This window comes from Rattus norvegicus, chromosome 2 (assembly GCF_021556685.1).
Source record: "Rattus norvegicus strain SHRSP/BbbUtx chromosome 2, alternate assembly SHRSP_T2T, whole genome shotgun sequence".
Taxonomy (NCBI): Eukaryota; Metazoa; Chordata; class Mammalia; order Rodentia; family Muridae; genus Rattus; species Rattus norvegicus.
Window position 1 is genome coordinate 96,970,674 of NC_141535.1, and position 16,987 is coordinate 96,987,660.

At 39.2% G+C, this 16,987-nt stretch overlaps 1 pseudogene; it reads left to right on the plus strand.

Moving 5' to 3' along the window:
- Positions 1-1,153: 1,153 nt before the first annotated feature.
- Cbx3-ps5 (chromobox 3, pseudogene 5) lies at positions 1,154-1,695 on the plus strand (annotated as a pseudogene).
- Positions 1,696-16,987: the final 15,292 nt, after the last annotated feature.

The window sequence follows — 16,987 nt, forward strand, 5'->3', positions numbered from 1 at the left end:
AGAAACAGGCAGGTAGATCAATGGAATAGAATTGAAGACCCAGAAATAAACCCACACACCTATGGTCACTTGATTTTTGGTGAAGGAGCTAAAACCAGCCTTTGGGAAAAAGATAGGATTTTCAACAAATAGTGCTGACTTAACAGGCAGTCAGCGTGTAGACGAATGCAAGTCAATACATTTTTATTGCCCTGTACAGAGCTCAAGTCCAAGTGGATCAAGAATCTCCACATCAAGCCATATACACTAAAACTAATAGAAGAATAAGTGGAGAAGAGCCTTGAACATATGGACACTGGGGGAAATTTCCTGAGCAGAACACCAGTGGCTTATGCTCTAAGATCAAGAATCACTAAGGGGGACTTTGCAAAATTGTAAAGCTTCTGTAAGGCAAAGGACACTGCATTAGGACAAAACCACATGCACCAGATTGGGAAAAGATCTTTATCAATCCTACATCCAATAGATGGCTAACATACAATATATACAAAGAAATCAAGAAGTTAGACTACAGAGAATCAAATAACCCTATTAAAAATGGGGTTCAGAACTAAACAAAGAATTATCAACTGAGGAATATGGAAAGTATGAGAAGTGCCTAAAGAAATGCTCAACATCCTTAGTCATTAGGGAAATTCAAATCAAAACAACCCTGAGATTCCACCTCACAGCTGCCAGATCAGGTAAGATCAAAAACTCAGGTGACAACAGATGCTGGCTAGGATGTGGAGAAAGAGGAACAATCCTCCATTACTGGTGGGATTGAAAGCTGGTACAACCACTCTGGGAATCAGTCTGGAGGTTCCTCAGAAAATTGAACATACTACTATCTGAGGACCCAGCTATACTACTCTTGGGCACATAACCAAAAGATTCCCCAACATATAACAAGAACACATATTTTACTATGTTCATAGCAACCTTATTTATTATATCCAAAAACTGGAAAGAACACAGATATCCCTCAATAGAAGAATGGATACAGAAAATATGGTACATTGACAAAATGGAGTACTACTCAGCTATTAAAAACAATGACTTCCGGGAGACTCTGCAGGATCTGCGGCCCTGAGCAACTTAGCTGTGAAGTCTTTGGCTTGCTTTCTATCTTGCTCATGGTGGGGCTCTCCAAGTCTCTGATTACATTTTAAAAATGGTCTCCAATAAAACTACATTGGAAAAAAAAACAGAAAGGAAAGGTTAAAAGAGTTGAAGTGGCAGAGCCTGAAGAATTTGTGGTAGACAAATACTGGACCATCACGTTGTGAGTGGAAAGGTGGATTATTTCCTGAAGTGGAAGGGGTTCACAGATGTTGATAATACTTGGAAACCAGAAGAAATATTAGATTGTCCAGGATTAATTGAAACATTTCTTAATTCTCAAAAAGCTGGTAAAGAAAAAGATTGTACAAAAAGGAAATCTTTATCTGACAGTGAAACATATGGTAACAAATCAAGGGAGAAAAGAGATGCTGTTGATAAACCAAGGGGCTTGGCCAGATGTCTTGATTGTGCATGAATAACGGGTGCCATAGACAGCAGTGGAGAATTAATATTTCTCATGAAATGGAAGGACTCAGAGGAGGCTACATGGTGCTGGCAAAGGAGGCAAATATGAAGTGTCCTCAGGTTGTCATTGCCTTCTGTGAAGAGACGTTGACTTGACATTCTTGTCCTGAACATGAAGCACAATAATTATTTGCATATATGTGTATATATACACATGTGTACATGAAATATGGACCTTGCGTTTGGAAAAAATAAAGATAGCATTCTAATGAAAATCAAGATTGACATGCTGCTTTTGAAAGTATTGACAGTAGTTGGGATATTTTTTGGGTTTTGTTCTTCATTGAAAGTCACGGATTCCTTTGAGCAAGTTAAGAGTTTTCTGTTGCTTCCTTTAACAATAGAATATTTGACACCATGTTGTATTTCCTCAGCTTTGAAGAACAGCTTTTCTTAAATGCTGGGGAGATTTTACAGTTATTACTCATCAGAACTTATTTGTAACTGGGACAGAAAAGGACCATTCTGGGTTTTTGGTATGTATGCAGTGTACGCATAAAACACTTACATAACCTGTTTGTTTTGTCTTGTTTTTCATACTCAAAAGAACCAAACATAAAAACACAAGTTGAGGGGCACTCCTGAGGCTACAGAGCGGAAGAGACCACCAACACTGCTCACCCCTGCCCACATCCCTGGCCCAAGAGGAAACTGTATAAGGCCTCTGGGCTCCCGTGGGGGAGGGCCCAGGAGCGGCAGGACCCCTGCCTGAGACACCGCCGGAACATGAAAGAAACAGACCGGATAAACAGTTCTCTGCACCCAAATCCCGTGGGAGGGAGAGCTAAACCTTCAGAGAGGCAGACAAGCCTGGGAAACCAGAAGAGACTGCTCCTTGCACACACATATCGGACGCCAGAGGAAAAAGCCAAAGACCATCTGGAACCCTGGTGCACTGAAGCTCCCGGAAGGGACGGCACAGGTCTTCCTGGTTGCTGCCGCTGCAGAGAGCCCCTGGGCAGCACCCCACGAGCGAACTTGAGCCTCAGGACCACAGGTAAGACGAAATTTTCTGCGGCAAGAAAGCTGCCTGGTGAACTCAAGACACAGGCCCACAGGAACAGCTGAAGACCTGTAGAGAGGAAAAACTACACGCCCGAAAGCAGAACACTCTGTCCCCATAACTGACTGAAAGAGAGGAAAACAGGTCTACAGCACTCCTGACACACAGGCTTATAGGACAGTCTAGCCACTGTCAGAAATAGCAGAACAAAGTAACACTAGAGATAATCTGATGGCGAGAGGCAAGCGCAGGAACCCAAGCAACAGAAACCAAGACTACATGCCATCATCGGAGCCCAATTCTCCCACCAAAACAAACATGGAATATCCAAACACACCAGAAAAGCAATATCTAGTTTCAAAATCATATTTGATCATGATGCTGGAGGACTTCAAGAAAGACATGAACACACTTAGGGAAACACAGGAAAACATTAATAAACAAGTAGAAGCCTACAGAGAGGAATCGCAAAAATCCCTGAAAGAATTCCAGGAAAACACAATCAAACAGTTGAAGGAATTAAAAATGGAAATAGAAGCAATCAAGAAAGAACACATGGAAACAACCCTGGATATAGAAAACCAAAAGAAGAGACAAGGAGCTGTAGATACAAGCTTCACCAACAGAATACAAGAGATGGAAGAGAGAATCTCAGGAGCAGAAGATTCCATAGAAATCATTGACTCAACTGTCAAAGATAATGTAAAGCGGAAAAAGCTACTGGTCCAAAACATACAGGAAATCCAGGACTCAATGAGAAGATCAAACCTAAGGATAATAGGTATAGAAGAGAGTGAAGACTCCCATCTCAAAGGACCAGTAAATATCTTCAACAAAATCATAGAAGAAAACATCCCTAACCTAAAAAAAGAGATACCCATAGACATACAAGAAGCCTACAGAACTCCAAATAGATTGGACCAGAAAAGAAACACCTCCCGTCACATAATTGTCAAAACACCAAACGCACAAAATAAAGAAAGAATATTAAAAGGAGTAAGGAAAAAAGGTCAAGTAACATATAAAGGCAGACCTATCAGAATCACACCAGACTTCTCGCCAGAAACTAAGAAGGCCAGAAGATCCTGGACTGATGTCATACAGACCCTAAGAGAACACAAATGCCAGCCCAGGTAACTGTATCCAGCAAAACTCTCAATTAACATTGATGGAGAAACCAAGATATTCCATGACAAAACCAAATTTACACAATATCTTTCTACAAATCCAGCTCTACAAAGGATAATAAATGGTAAATCCCAACATAAGGAGGCAAGCTATACCCTAGAAGAAGCAAGAAACTAATCATCTTGGCAACAAAACAAAGAGAATGAAAGCACACAAACATAACCTCACATCCAAATATGAATATAAAGGGAAACAATAATCACTATTCCTTAATATCTCTCAATATCAATGGCCTCAACTCCCCAATAAAAAGACATAGATTAACAAACTGGATACGCAACGAGGACCCTGCATTCTGCTGCCTACAGGAAACACACCTCAGAGACAAAGACAGACACTACCTCAGAGTGAAAGGCTGGAAAACAACTTTCCAAGCAAATGGTCAGAAGAAGCAAGCTGGAGTAGCCATTCTAATATCAAATAAAATCAATTTCCAACTAAAAGTCATCAAAAAAGATAAGGAAGGACACTTCATATTCATCAAAGGAAAAATCCACCAAGATGAACTCTCAATCCTAAATATCTATGCCCCAAATACAAGGGCACCTACATACGTAAAAGAAACCTTACTAAAGCTCAAAACACACATTGCACCTCACACAATAATAGTGGGAGATTTCAACACCCCACTCTCATCAATGGACAGATCATGGAAACAGAAATTAAACAGTGATGTCGACAGACTAAGAGAAGTCATGAGCCAAATGGACTTAACGGATATTTATAGAACATTCTATCCTAAAGCAAAAGATATACCTTCTTCTCAGCTCCTCATGGTACTTTCTCCAAAATTGACCATATAATTGGTCAAAAAACGGGCCTCAACAGGTACAGAAAGATAGAAATAATCCCATGCGTGCTATCGGACCACCACGGCCTAAAACTGGTCTTCAATAACAATAAGGGAAGAATGCCCACATATACGTGGAAATTGAACAATGCTCTACGCAATGATAACCTGGTCAAGGAAGAAATAAAGAAAGAAATTAAAAACTTTTTAGAATTTAATGAAAATAAAGATACAACATACTCAAACTTATGGGACACAATGAAAGCTGTGCTAAGAGGAAAACTCATAGCACTGAGTGCCTGCAGAAAGAAACAGGAAAGAGCATATGTCAGCAGCTTGACAGCACACCTAAAAGCTCTAGAACAAAAAGAAGCAAATACTCCCAGGAGGAGTAGAAGGCAGGAAATAATCAAACTCAGAGCTGAAATCAACCAAGTAGAAACAAAAAGGACCATAGAAAGAATCAACAGAACCAAAAGTTGGTTCTTTGAGAAAATCAACAAGATAGATAAACCCTTAGCCAGACTAACGAGAGGACACAGAGAGTGCGTCCAAATTAACAAAATCAGAAATGAAAAGGGAGACATAACTACAGATTCAGAGGAAATTCAAAAAATCATCAGATCTTACTATAAAAACCTATATTCAACAAAACTTGAAAATCTGAAGGAAATGGACAATTTCCTAGACAGATACCAGGTATCGAAGTTAAATCAGGAACAGATAAACCAGTTAAACAACCCCATAACTCCTAAGGAAATAGAAGCAGTCATTAAAGGTCTCCCAACCAAAAAGAGCCCAGGTCCAGACGGGTTTAGTGCAGAATTCTATCAAACCTTCATAGAAGACCTCATACCAATATTATCCAAACTATTCCACAAAATTGAAACAGATGGAGCCCTACCGAATTCCTTCTACGAAGCCACAATTACTCTTATACCTAAACCACACAAAGACACAACAAAGAAAGAGAACTTCAGACCAATTTCCCTTATGAATATCGACGCAAAAATACTCAATAAAATTCTGGCAAACCGAATTCAAGAGCACATCAAAACAATCATCCACCATGATCAAGTAAGCTTCATCCCAGGCATGCAGGGATGGTTTAATATACGGAAAACCATCAACGTGATCCATTATATAAACAAACTGAAAGAACAGAACCACATGATCATTTCATTAGATGCTGAGAAAGCATTTGACAAAATTCAACACCCCTTCATGATAAAAGTCCTGGAAAGATAGGAATTCAAGGCCCATACCTAAACATAGTAAAAGCCATATAAAGCAAACCAGTTGCTAACATTAAACTAAATGGATAGAAACTTGAAGCAATCCCACTAAAATCAGGGACTAGACAAGGCTGCCCACTCTCTCCCTACTTATTCAATATAGTTCCTGAAGTTCTAGCCAGAGCAATCAGACAACAAAAGGAGATCAAAGGGATACAGATCGGAAAAGAAGAGGTCAAAATATCACTATTTGCAGATGACATGATAGTATATTTAAGTGATCCCAAAAGTTCCACCAGAGAACTACTAAAGCTGATAAACAACTTCAGCAAAGTGGCTGGGTATAAAATTAACTCAAATAAATCAGTTGCCTTCCTCTATACAAAAGAGAAACAAGCCGAGAAAGAAATTAGGGAAACGACACCCTTCATAATAGACCCAAATAATATAAAGTACCTCGGTGTGACTTTAACCAAGCAAGTAAAAGATCTGTACAGTATGAACTTCAAGACGCTGAGGAAAGAAATTGAAGAAGACCTCAGAAGATGGAAAGATCTCCCATGCTCATGGATTGGCAGGATTAATATAGTAAAAATGGCCATTTTACCAAAAGCAATCTACAGATTCAATGCAATCCCCATCAAAATACCAATCCAATTCTTCAAAGAGTTAGACAGAACAATTTGCAAATTCATCTGGCATAACAAAAAACCCAGGATAACTAAAACTATCCTCAACAATAAAAGGACTTCAGGCAGAATCACTATCCCTGAACTCAAGCAGTATTACAGAGCAATAGTGATAAAAACTGCATGGTATTGGTACAGAGACAGACAGATAGACCAATGGAATAGAATTGAAGACCCAGAAATGAACCCACACACCTATGGTCACTTGATTTTTGACAAAGGAGCCAAAACCATCCAATGGAAAAGAGATAGCATTTTCAGCAAATGGTGCTGGTTCAACTGGAGGACAACATGTAGAAGAATGCAGATCGATCCATGCTTATCACCCTGTACAAAGCTTAAGTCCAAGTGGATCAAGGACCTCCACATCAAACCAGACACACTCAAACTAATAGAAGAAAAACTAGGGAAGCATCTGGAACACATGGGCACTGGAAAAAATTTCCTGAACAAAACACCAATGGCTTATGCTCTAAGATCAAGAATCGACAGATGGGATCTCATAAAACTGCAAAGCTTCTGTAAGGCAAAGGACACTGTGGTTAGGACAAAACGGCAACCAACAGATTGGGAAAAGATCTTTACCAATCCTACAACAGATAGAGGCCTTATATCCAAAATATACAAAGAACTCAAGAAGTTAGACCACAGGGAAACAAATAACCCTATTAAAAATGGGGTTCAGAGCTAAACAAAGAATTCACAGCTGAGGAATGCCGAATGGCTGAGAAACACCTAAAGAAATGTTCAACATCTTTAGTCATAAGGGAAATGCAAATCAAAACAACCCTGAGATTTCACCTCACACCAGTGCGATTTGCTAAGATCAAAAACTCAGGTGACAGCAGATGCTGGCGAGGATGTGGAGAAAGAGGAACACTCCTCCATTGTTGGTGGGATTGCAGACTGGTACAACCATTCTGGAAATCAGTCTGGAGGTTCCTCAGAAAATTGGACATTGAACTGCCTGACGATCCAGCTATACCTCTCTTGGGCATATACCCAAAAGATGCCTCAACATATAAAAGAGACATGTGCTCCACTATGTTCATCGCAGCCTTATTTATAATAGCCAGAAAATGGAAAGAACCCAGATGCCCTTCAACAGAGGAATGGATACAGAAAATGTGGTACATCTACACAATGGAATATTACTCAGCTATCAAAAACAACGAGTTTATGAAATTCGTAGGCAAATGGTTGGAACTGGAAGATATCATCCTGAGTGAGCTAACCCAATCACAGAAAGACATACATGGTATGCACTCATTGATAAGTGGCTATTAGCCCAAATGCTTGAATTACCCTAGATCCCTAGAACAAACGAATCTCAAGACGGATGATCAAAATGTGAATGCTTCACTCCTTCTTTAAATGAGGAAAAAGAACATCCTTGGCAGGGAAGGGAGAGGCAAAGATTAAAACAGAGACTGAAGGAACACCCATTCAGAGCCTGCCCCACATGTGGCCCATACATATACAGCCACCCAATTAGACAAGATGGATGAAGCAAAGAAGTGCAGACCGACAGGAGCCGGATGTAGATCGCTCCTGAGAGACACAGCCAGAATACAGCAAATACAGAGGCGAATGCCAGCAGCAAACCACTGAACTGAGAATAGGTCCCATATTGAAGGAATCAGAGAAAGAACTGGAAGAGCTTGAAGGGGCTCGAGACCCCAAAAGTACAACAATGTCAAGCAACCAGAGCTTCCAGGGACTAAGCCACTACCTAAAGACTATACATGGACTGACCCTGGACTCTGACCCCATAGGTAGCAATGAATATCCTAGTAAGAGCACCAGTGGAAGGGGAAGCCCTGGGTCCTGCTAAGACTGAACCCCCAGTGAACTAGTCTATGGGGGGAGGGCGGCAATGGGGGGAGGGTTGGGAGGGGAACACCCATAAGGAAGGGGAGGGGGGAGGGGGATGTTTGCCCGGAAACCGGGAAAGGGAATAACACTCGAAATGTATATAAGAAATACTCAAGTTAATAATAAAAAAAAGAAATAAATTAAAAAAAACACAAGTTGATGAAACTCTAATATTGTGAACGTTTTCTTGAAACCATAACCTTTCAGATTAAGCAGAGTCTGTATGTTATTGAATATTTTAAAATGAATCCCATCAGAATTAATGTATTATCAAGTAAATAGAATAGTTCATTTACTGAATGTTGTCCATACCAACTCCCCCTTCAGGAAATGGATTTAAAGAATGTAGCATTATGATTTAATAACAAGACTTGAGCGGAGTATGGTGGTGCACACCTCCATCTGGTCTACAGAGGCAGGTCCAGGTCAGCTAGTCTGTGCAAAGGCTCCTCTGGTGAACCATTCCTTTGTAGAAAGTTAAAATCTGTACTAAAAGGTTATGATTTGTGGAATCTGTTTGATGTGGAAATAGGACCATGGTTGGAGACCTGCTGACAAAGTCAGTGAACAAAATTGGTGAAAATCAGTTAATGCCCTACATGCGTTTTCTTTACCCTGACTCATTCCCTACTGGTGGATCAATCTTTTCAATATTTGCCTTCTTGCTCAATGAGCCAGAAAAGTAACTTTGTAGTATCAGAATGTCATCCAACTGTTCATTTACTTTATTGTAAATAAGAGTGAGCAGTGCTCAATAAAGAGTTTTATGTTCCTTTAAAAAATGACTTCATGAAATTCATAGGCAAATGGATGAACTAGAAAATATTATCCTGAGAGGTAACCCAATCACAAAAAAAAAAAAAAAACCAATTCAAGGCCCATACCTAACATAGTAAAAGCAATATACAGCAAACCAGTAGCCAACATCAAACTAAACAGAGAGAAACTTAAAGCAATCGCACTAAAATAAGAAACTCGAAAAGGCTTCCCACTCTCTCCCTACTTAATTCAATATATTACTCAAAATCCTATCCAGAGCATTCAAACAACAAAAGGAGGTCAAAATGATACAAATTGGAAAAGAAGCAGTCAAAATATCACTTATTCTAGATGACATGATAGTATACTTAAGTGACACAAAAGGTTTTACCAGAGAAGTACTAAGCCTAATAAACAACTTCAGCAAAGTGGCTGGATATAAAAGTAACTCAAACAAATCAGTAGCCTTCCTCTACTCAAAGGATAAACAGGCTGAGAAAGAATTTAGGGAGATGACACCTTTCACAATAATCACAAATAACATAAAATAACTCGGTGTGACTCTAACGAAGTAAGTGAAAGATCTGTATGGCAAGAACTTCAAGTCTCTGAAGAAAGAAATTGAAGAAGCTCTCAGAACATGGAAAGACCTCCCATGCTCATGAATTGGCAGGATTAATATAGTAAAAATTGCCATTTTGTCAAAAGCCATCTACAGATTCAGTGATATCCCCATGAAAATTCCATCTCGGTTCTTCATAGAATTAGAAAGTGCAATTTCAAAATTCATTTGGAATAATAAAAAACTCAGGATATGGAAAACTATCCTCAAAAAATAAAAGAACTTCTGGGGGAATCACCATCCCTGACTTCAAGGAGAATTACAGAGCAGTAGTGACTTAGCAGAGACTGGCAGGTAGATCAATGGAATAGAATTGAAGACCCAGAAATTAACCCACACACTTAGGGTTACTTGATCTTTGACAAAGGAGCTAAAACCATGAAGTGTAAAAAAAATGTAGCATTTTCAGCAATCGGTGCTGGTTCAACTGGAAGTCAGCATGTAGAAGAATGCAAATCGATCCATTCTTATAGTCCTATACAAAGCTTAAGTCTATGTGGATCAAGGACCTCCAAATAAAAACAAATACACTCAAACTTATAGAAGAAAAAGTGGGGAAGAGCCTCCAACACATGGGCAATGGGGAAAATTTTCCTGAACAGAACACCAACAGTTTATGCTCTAAGATCAAGAATCAACAAATGGGACTTCCTAAAATTTCAGTGCTCTTATATGGCAAAGGATACTGGCATTAGGACAAAACAGCAACCAACATACAGGGAAAAGATCTTTACCCATTCTACATTTGATAGAGGGCTAATATCCAATATATACAAAGAACTCAAGAAGTTATACTCCTAGAGCCAAATAACCCTATTTAAAAATGGGGTACAGAGCTAAACAAAGAATTCTCAGCAGAGGAATATCAAATGTCTGAGAAGTACCTAAAGAAATGTTCAACATGCTTTGTCCTCAGGGAAATGCAAATCAAAATAACCCTGAGATTCCACTTCACACCAGTCAGAATGGCTAATATCAAAAACTCAGATGACAACAGATGCTTGCCAAGATGTGGAGAAAGAGAAGCACTCCTTCATTGTTGGTGGAATTTCAAGCTGGTACAACCACTCTGGAAGTAGTACTACCTGAAGACCCAGCTATACCACTCCTGAGCATATACCCAAAAGGTACTCCAACCTATAACAACAACACATGCTCCACTATGTTCATTGTAGCCTTATTTTAATAGCCAGAAGCTAGAAACAACCCAGATGCCGTTCAATACTGGGATGGATACAGAAAATATGGTATATATACACAATGGAGTACTACTTAGCTATTAAAAACAATGACTTCATGAAATTCATAGGCAAATGGATTTAAGTAGAAAAATATCATCCTGAGAGAGAAAACCCAATCGCAAAAAACACACACATGGTATGCACTCACTGATAAGTTGGTATTAGACCAAAAGCTCGAATTCCCAAGATACAATCCATAGACCACATGAAGCTCAAGAAGAAGGACTACCAAAGTATGGATGCTTCAGTTATTCTTAAAAGGGAGAACAAAAGTATTTACTGCAGGAGATATGGAGACAAAGTTTGGAGCTGAAACTGAAGGAATAGCCATTCAGAGCCTGTGTCACTTGGGGATCCAGCCCAAAATCTACAACCACCAAAACCAGACAATATTGATGAAGCCAAGAAGTGCATGCTTACAGGAGCCTGATATAGCTGTCTGCTAAGAGGTTCAACCAAAGCATGACAAAAACAGAGCAGAATGCCAGCAGCAAACCATTGAACTTAGAGTGGGGTCCCCACTGAACGAGTTAGAGAAAGGATTGAAGGAGCTGAAGGGGCCTGCAACTCTAAAGGACCAACAATATCAATCAACCAGAGATCCCAGGGCTTAAACTACTACCCAAAAAATACACACAGATAGATCCATGGCTCCAGCTGCATATGTAGCAGAGGATGGCTTTGTTGGACACCAATGGTAGGAGAAGCCCTCGGTCCTGCCAAGGCTGAACCTCCCCGCCTCGCCCAGTGCAGGGGGATATCAGGGCAGAGAGGTGGGAAGGGAGGGTGATTGGGGAGGGAGAACACCCTAATAGAAGTTGGGGAGGGGGATGTGATAGGGGCTTATGTTTGGGAAACTGCAAAAGGGAATTACATTTGAAATGTAAATAAAAAATAATATCAAATAGAAAAATGAAGACCCTTAGAATTCTTCTTCCAATAAATTCAATTTTTCCAAAATCCACTATTCAAAAGGTGAAAAGCCTAGAAGGAAATGAAAACCACAAGCACTGATACAAAACATGATCAAAATGTGTGAATTCACTAGCAAACATGTTTAAAGGACTGAGAAATTTGGAAAAAGTGGAAATTTTTAAATGGACATGAGGAAGTCATGAAAATATTGATACAAATTGAATAATTAGGTAAAATTAAATGCAGGAGAGGGGAAATACTCTATATGATATTAGCAAAAGATTAGATTGTACAGGAGACTTAGAAATATGATTATTGAATATGAAGACATAAAGAAAGAGTCTATTAGAAAGGAAAAATGCAGACTAAATTTGAAAAACAAAGTACCTGGAACATGAAGACCAATGTCAAATTGCTTGATATTTGTATAGTTAGGAATCATGTCACAGAACAGAAGGTATGTGGAATACAAAGTATTTACTAGAAACATTGAATAAATGATACATAAATGAGGAAAAATGTGAACTTATAACATTTTAATAGGCTTGACAAACATTATATTTATACAAGCTCACAGCAAAACCAGGATAATCAATACTTTAAATAAAGACATAGTCTGATATATATATATATATAAATCTTTGAAGAAGAAAAAAGAAAAGGGGGAGGAGAGAAGAGGAGGAGGAGGAGGTGAAGGAGGAGGAGGAGGAGGAAGAACAAGAAAAAAGAAGAAAAGAACAAGAACAACAAGAAGAACAAGATAATGAACAACAACACGAACAGAAGAAACTGTGGATAAGTCAATTTTTTAAGGCACCAAAAGTATGCATCATTTAAAAGGTGGCCTATTCAACAATAAATGCTACTACAGAGAGAATGTATCTACATGTGCAGAGGAAGAAAACCTGATCTCTCACTCTATACAAAATACATTTCAACAGATCAAAGGCCTAAATGTTAGGTCTAGAACTCTAAAACTTCTAGAAGAAAGAAGCCTGAGGCAAGGAGATTCTGGATAGGATCCAGTTACAGAGAATAAAACTAGCATGTGGAGCCTTCTGAAAGTGACAAGCTTCATTTGCAAAGAAAAGTGTTAACCAACAAAGGGTGCTGTATATGAAATGGGTACTCAACTTTACCAGATAATAGCTATTGCAGGATTATGTCTTAGATAGAAAATGCTTATGTTAAAGGAATATAAGAAACAACCCAATTTAAAAGTGAGCTATGGAACTGAACAGAAGGAACTCAAATAAATAAAACTTGTTTGAAAGAGTGTTGAGGTCCAGATGGTTTGTAGTTCTAAGTCAATTCCAAATAATGATCAAGATTTTTTCCTATAACTGCAGAAAAAGTTAGGCAGAATAATGAGCCTGAGTGAAATGTCTTCTAGACCAAAGCAAAACTACAAGGGGCAGGGTAGGAGAGAGAAAAGGGCTCAGATGAGAAGATTTAAGAACCTGTTGGCAATGGAGTGTGGAATGGAGAATGAACACAAGGGCTCAAAGACATTGTTATTTCCTTTCATGATTATCTATGTATGTAATTTTGTTTACACTAATACATTGATTTTTAAACTTCATTGACATTCGAGCAATGATTAAAACAAAACCTTACTTTTTAAATGACTACTCTCTATAATCAAATACCTATGCTTGACAGTATTAAAGTAAGTAAGATAAATAAATAAATGTCCCACGGAACCCACTCCGTGAGTAGAGCATGAGACTCTTAATCCCAGAATTCTTGGATTGTACACTATGTTGAGCATCACTTGAAAAGACCAGTACAACCTTGGATATCACAGGAAAATGAAAAAGAAAATAATGGGACGCAGAGGCACAGGCGTCTGGGTTCACTTTGACTGCCTCATCTTAGCTGTTCCTGCTACATCCACTAGCCCTTGTGACCCTGCTTAACCAGAGAAGACACTCCTCGTAGACCTTATCACATGACTTCAGTTTTCTACAGGCATGGGCAAGATCTGAGTGAGGATTTGTGCTCTCGAAAAGAACTGCAAACCATTTGGACCCCAAAATAAAAATGTTAACCACACAAGGAAATACAAAGTAAAACTATTTTGATATTTCATTTCACACTGGTCAGAATGGTTAAAATAAAATAAGTGACTACAAGTGGAGAGAATATGGAGAAAATATTTATTCACCATTGTGGGAGTGTAGTCTCATGTAGCTACTGTGAGAATCTGTGCTTGGGTTCCTGCAATAGAATAGAAATAACACTAGTGTATGCTCCACCTCTGTCACTCTTGAGTCTGTTTTCAAAAGGCTTTTACCACAAAAACACTTGCTCGTTCTCGTTTATCGCTGTTATGCTCTCAGTACTTTGGAAATGGAATTGAGCCAGACGTCAGTCAACATTAGCAAAGTGTGCAAACATAGCACACACACACACACACAAACACACACACACACACACACACACACACACACACACACACACGAGCCTGTTATTCAGCTGTGAGGGGAAATGGATATTGCAGGTAAATGAATGGAATGGGGAAAATGACACCCATTCCAAGAATGATGAGCAAAGCAAGGTCTCTCTCTCATCTGTGGATATTAGTTTTGAACTACTGGAATTGTGTGTTTAAGTAATATCAAAGTTATAGAAGACAAGAAACTACAACATGGCCTCAGTTTAGGAGATGGAGCCTAAGGGAGGGGTAATAGTAAATGCAGGTAGTATGAAGATTAAAGAAGATTTAAAGAGGTACGGTCAAGTTAGGGTACAGAGAGGTAAGGGAAGAGGTTAGAGTCATACCATCAGTGTTTGAAAAGCCATACAGAAGCTGGTTTATCAGCATTCTAAAATAGACAATTTAAAGAGTTTGTAGGAAGGCTTCCTATGTGGTGGGGAAAATGATCCTTCCAAAAGCCAAAAGGTATATATATATATATATATATATATATATATATATATATATATATATATATATATATATATATATATATGTATATTAAGCAATAATCCTAGTGCTAAGGGTTGGATTACTCCATTCCACTTGTTGATGTGGTATGCCAAAAGCTCCCAGACCAATCCAAGCTATTTGCTCTTGATTGTACATCGAAATTCTGAATGGCTGAGAAGCACCTAAAGAAATGTTCAACATCTTTAGTCATAAGGGAAATGCAAATCAAAACAACCCTGAGATTCCACCTCACACCAGTGAGAATGGCTAAGATCAAAAACTCCGGCAACAACAGATACTGGCGAGGATGTGGAGAAAGAGGAACACTCCTCCATTGCTGTTGGGGTTACAGACTGGTACAACCATTCTGGAAATCAGTCTGGAGGTTCCTCAGAAAATTGGACATTGCATTACCTGAGGACCCAGCTATACCTCTCTTGGGCATATACTCAAAAGATACTCCAACATATAACAAAGACACATGCTCCACTATGTTCATAGCAGCCTTATTTATAATAGCCAGAAGCTGGAAAGACCCCAGATGCACTTCAACAGAGGAAAGGATACAAAAATGTGGTACATTTACACAATGGAGTAGTACTCAGCTATCAAAAACAATGACTTTATGAAATTCACAGGCAAATGGATGGAACTGGAAAATATCATCCTGAGTGAAGTAACCCAATCACAGAAAAACACACATGGTATGCATTCATTGATAAGTGGATATTAGCCCAAATGCTCGAATTACCCTAAATGCACAGAACACATGAAACTCAAGAAGGATGACCAAAATGCGAATGCTTCACTCCTTCTTTAAAAGGGGAACAAGAATACCCTTGGGAGGGAATAGGGAGGCAAAGTTTAGAACAGAGACTGAGGGAACGCCCACTCACAGCCTGCCCCACTAGATAAGAAGGATGAAGCAAAGAAGCGCAGGCTGACAGGAGCCGGATGTAGATCTCTCCTGAGAGACACAGCCAGAATACAGCAAATACATAGGCGAATGCCAGCAGCAAACCACTGAACTGAGAACAGGACCCCGGTTGAAGGAATCAGAGAAAGGACTGGAAGAGCTTGAAGGGGCTCGAGACCCCATATGAACAACAATGCCAACCAACCAGAGTTTCTAGGATCTAAGCTGCTACCCAAAGACTATACATCGACTGATCCTGTACTCCAATTGTATAGGTAGCAATGAATAGCCTAGTAAGGGCACCAATGGGAGGGGAATCCCTTGGTCCTGCCAAGGCTGGACCCTCATTGAACGCGATTCTTTGGAGGAGGGCGGCAATTGGAGAAGGATTGGGAAGGGAACACCCATATAGAAGGGGAAGGTAAGGGGTTAGGGAGATGTTGGTATGGAAACCAGGAAGGGGATTAATATTTAAAATGTAAATAAGAAATACCCAATTTAATAAAGATGAAAAAATTTAAATAAATTAAAAAAACAAAAGTTGCGGGTTAGACCCTATTGTTGAAGGCAACTCACACTTGAGTGGTGAGATGGAAACTGAGCCAATACCATCCTCAAAGCTTTCTCTCCCTTGGCCTGATTTCATAGAGGCAAAAGGTATAAACTCACGTGCTGTCAAGAGAGAAACATCAATGATTCTACTCGCCTACAAACCCTGAAAGATACAATAAAGTCTACCCTAACATGATATGCCCATGGGCATAATACTGATGTAGATCTTATGGATCAATGAATTCTTATGAGATTTTGGGCCCACTACACAAGAGAAAACTCATGCCTGGTATGTAAACCTACACAAGATAACGGGCTTTGGATGTGAGGCTCCAGGGGAAAAATCTACCATTTTCAGTTTACAAAGAAAACATGGTATCGGAGCTGGAGAGATGGCTCAGTGGTTAAGATCACCCGACTGCTCTTCCAGAGGTCCTGAGTTCAAATCCCAGCAACCACATGGTGGCTCACAACCATCTGTAATGGGATCTGATGCCCTCTTCTGGTGTGTCTGAAGACAGCTACTTATAGATAATAAATAAATAAATAAATAAAGAAAGAAAGAAAGAAAGAAAGAAAGAAAGAAAGAAAGAAAGAAAGAAAACATGGTATCAACTTCCTTCCTACATACTTACCTTTATACAGTTAGGTCAGTACAGTTTTCAATTTTCATTCCAAAATATCTAGGAAAAAATGCCCGA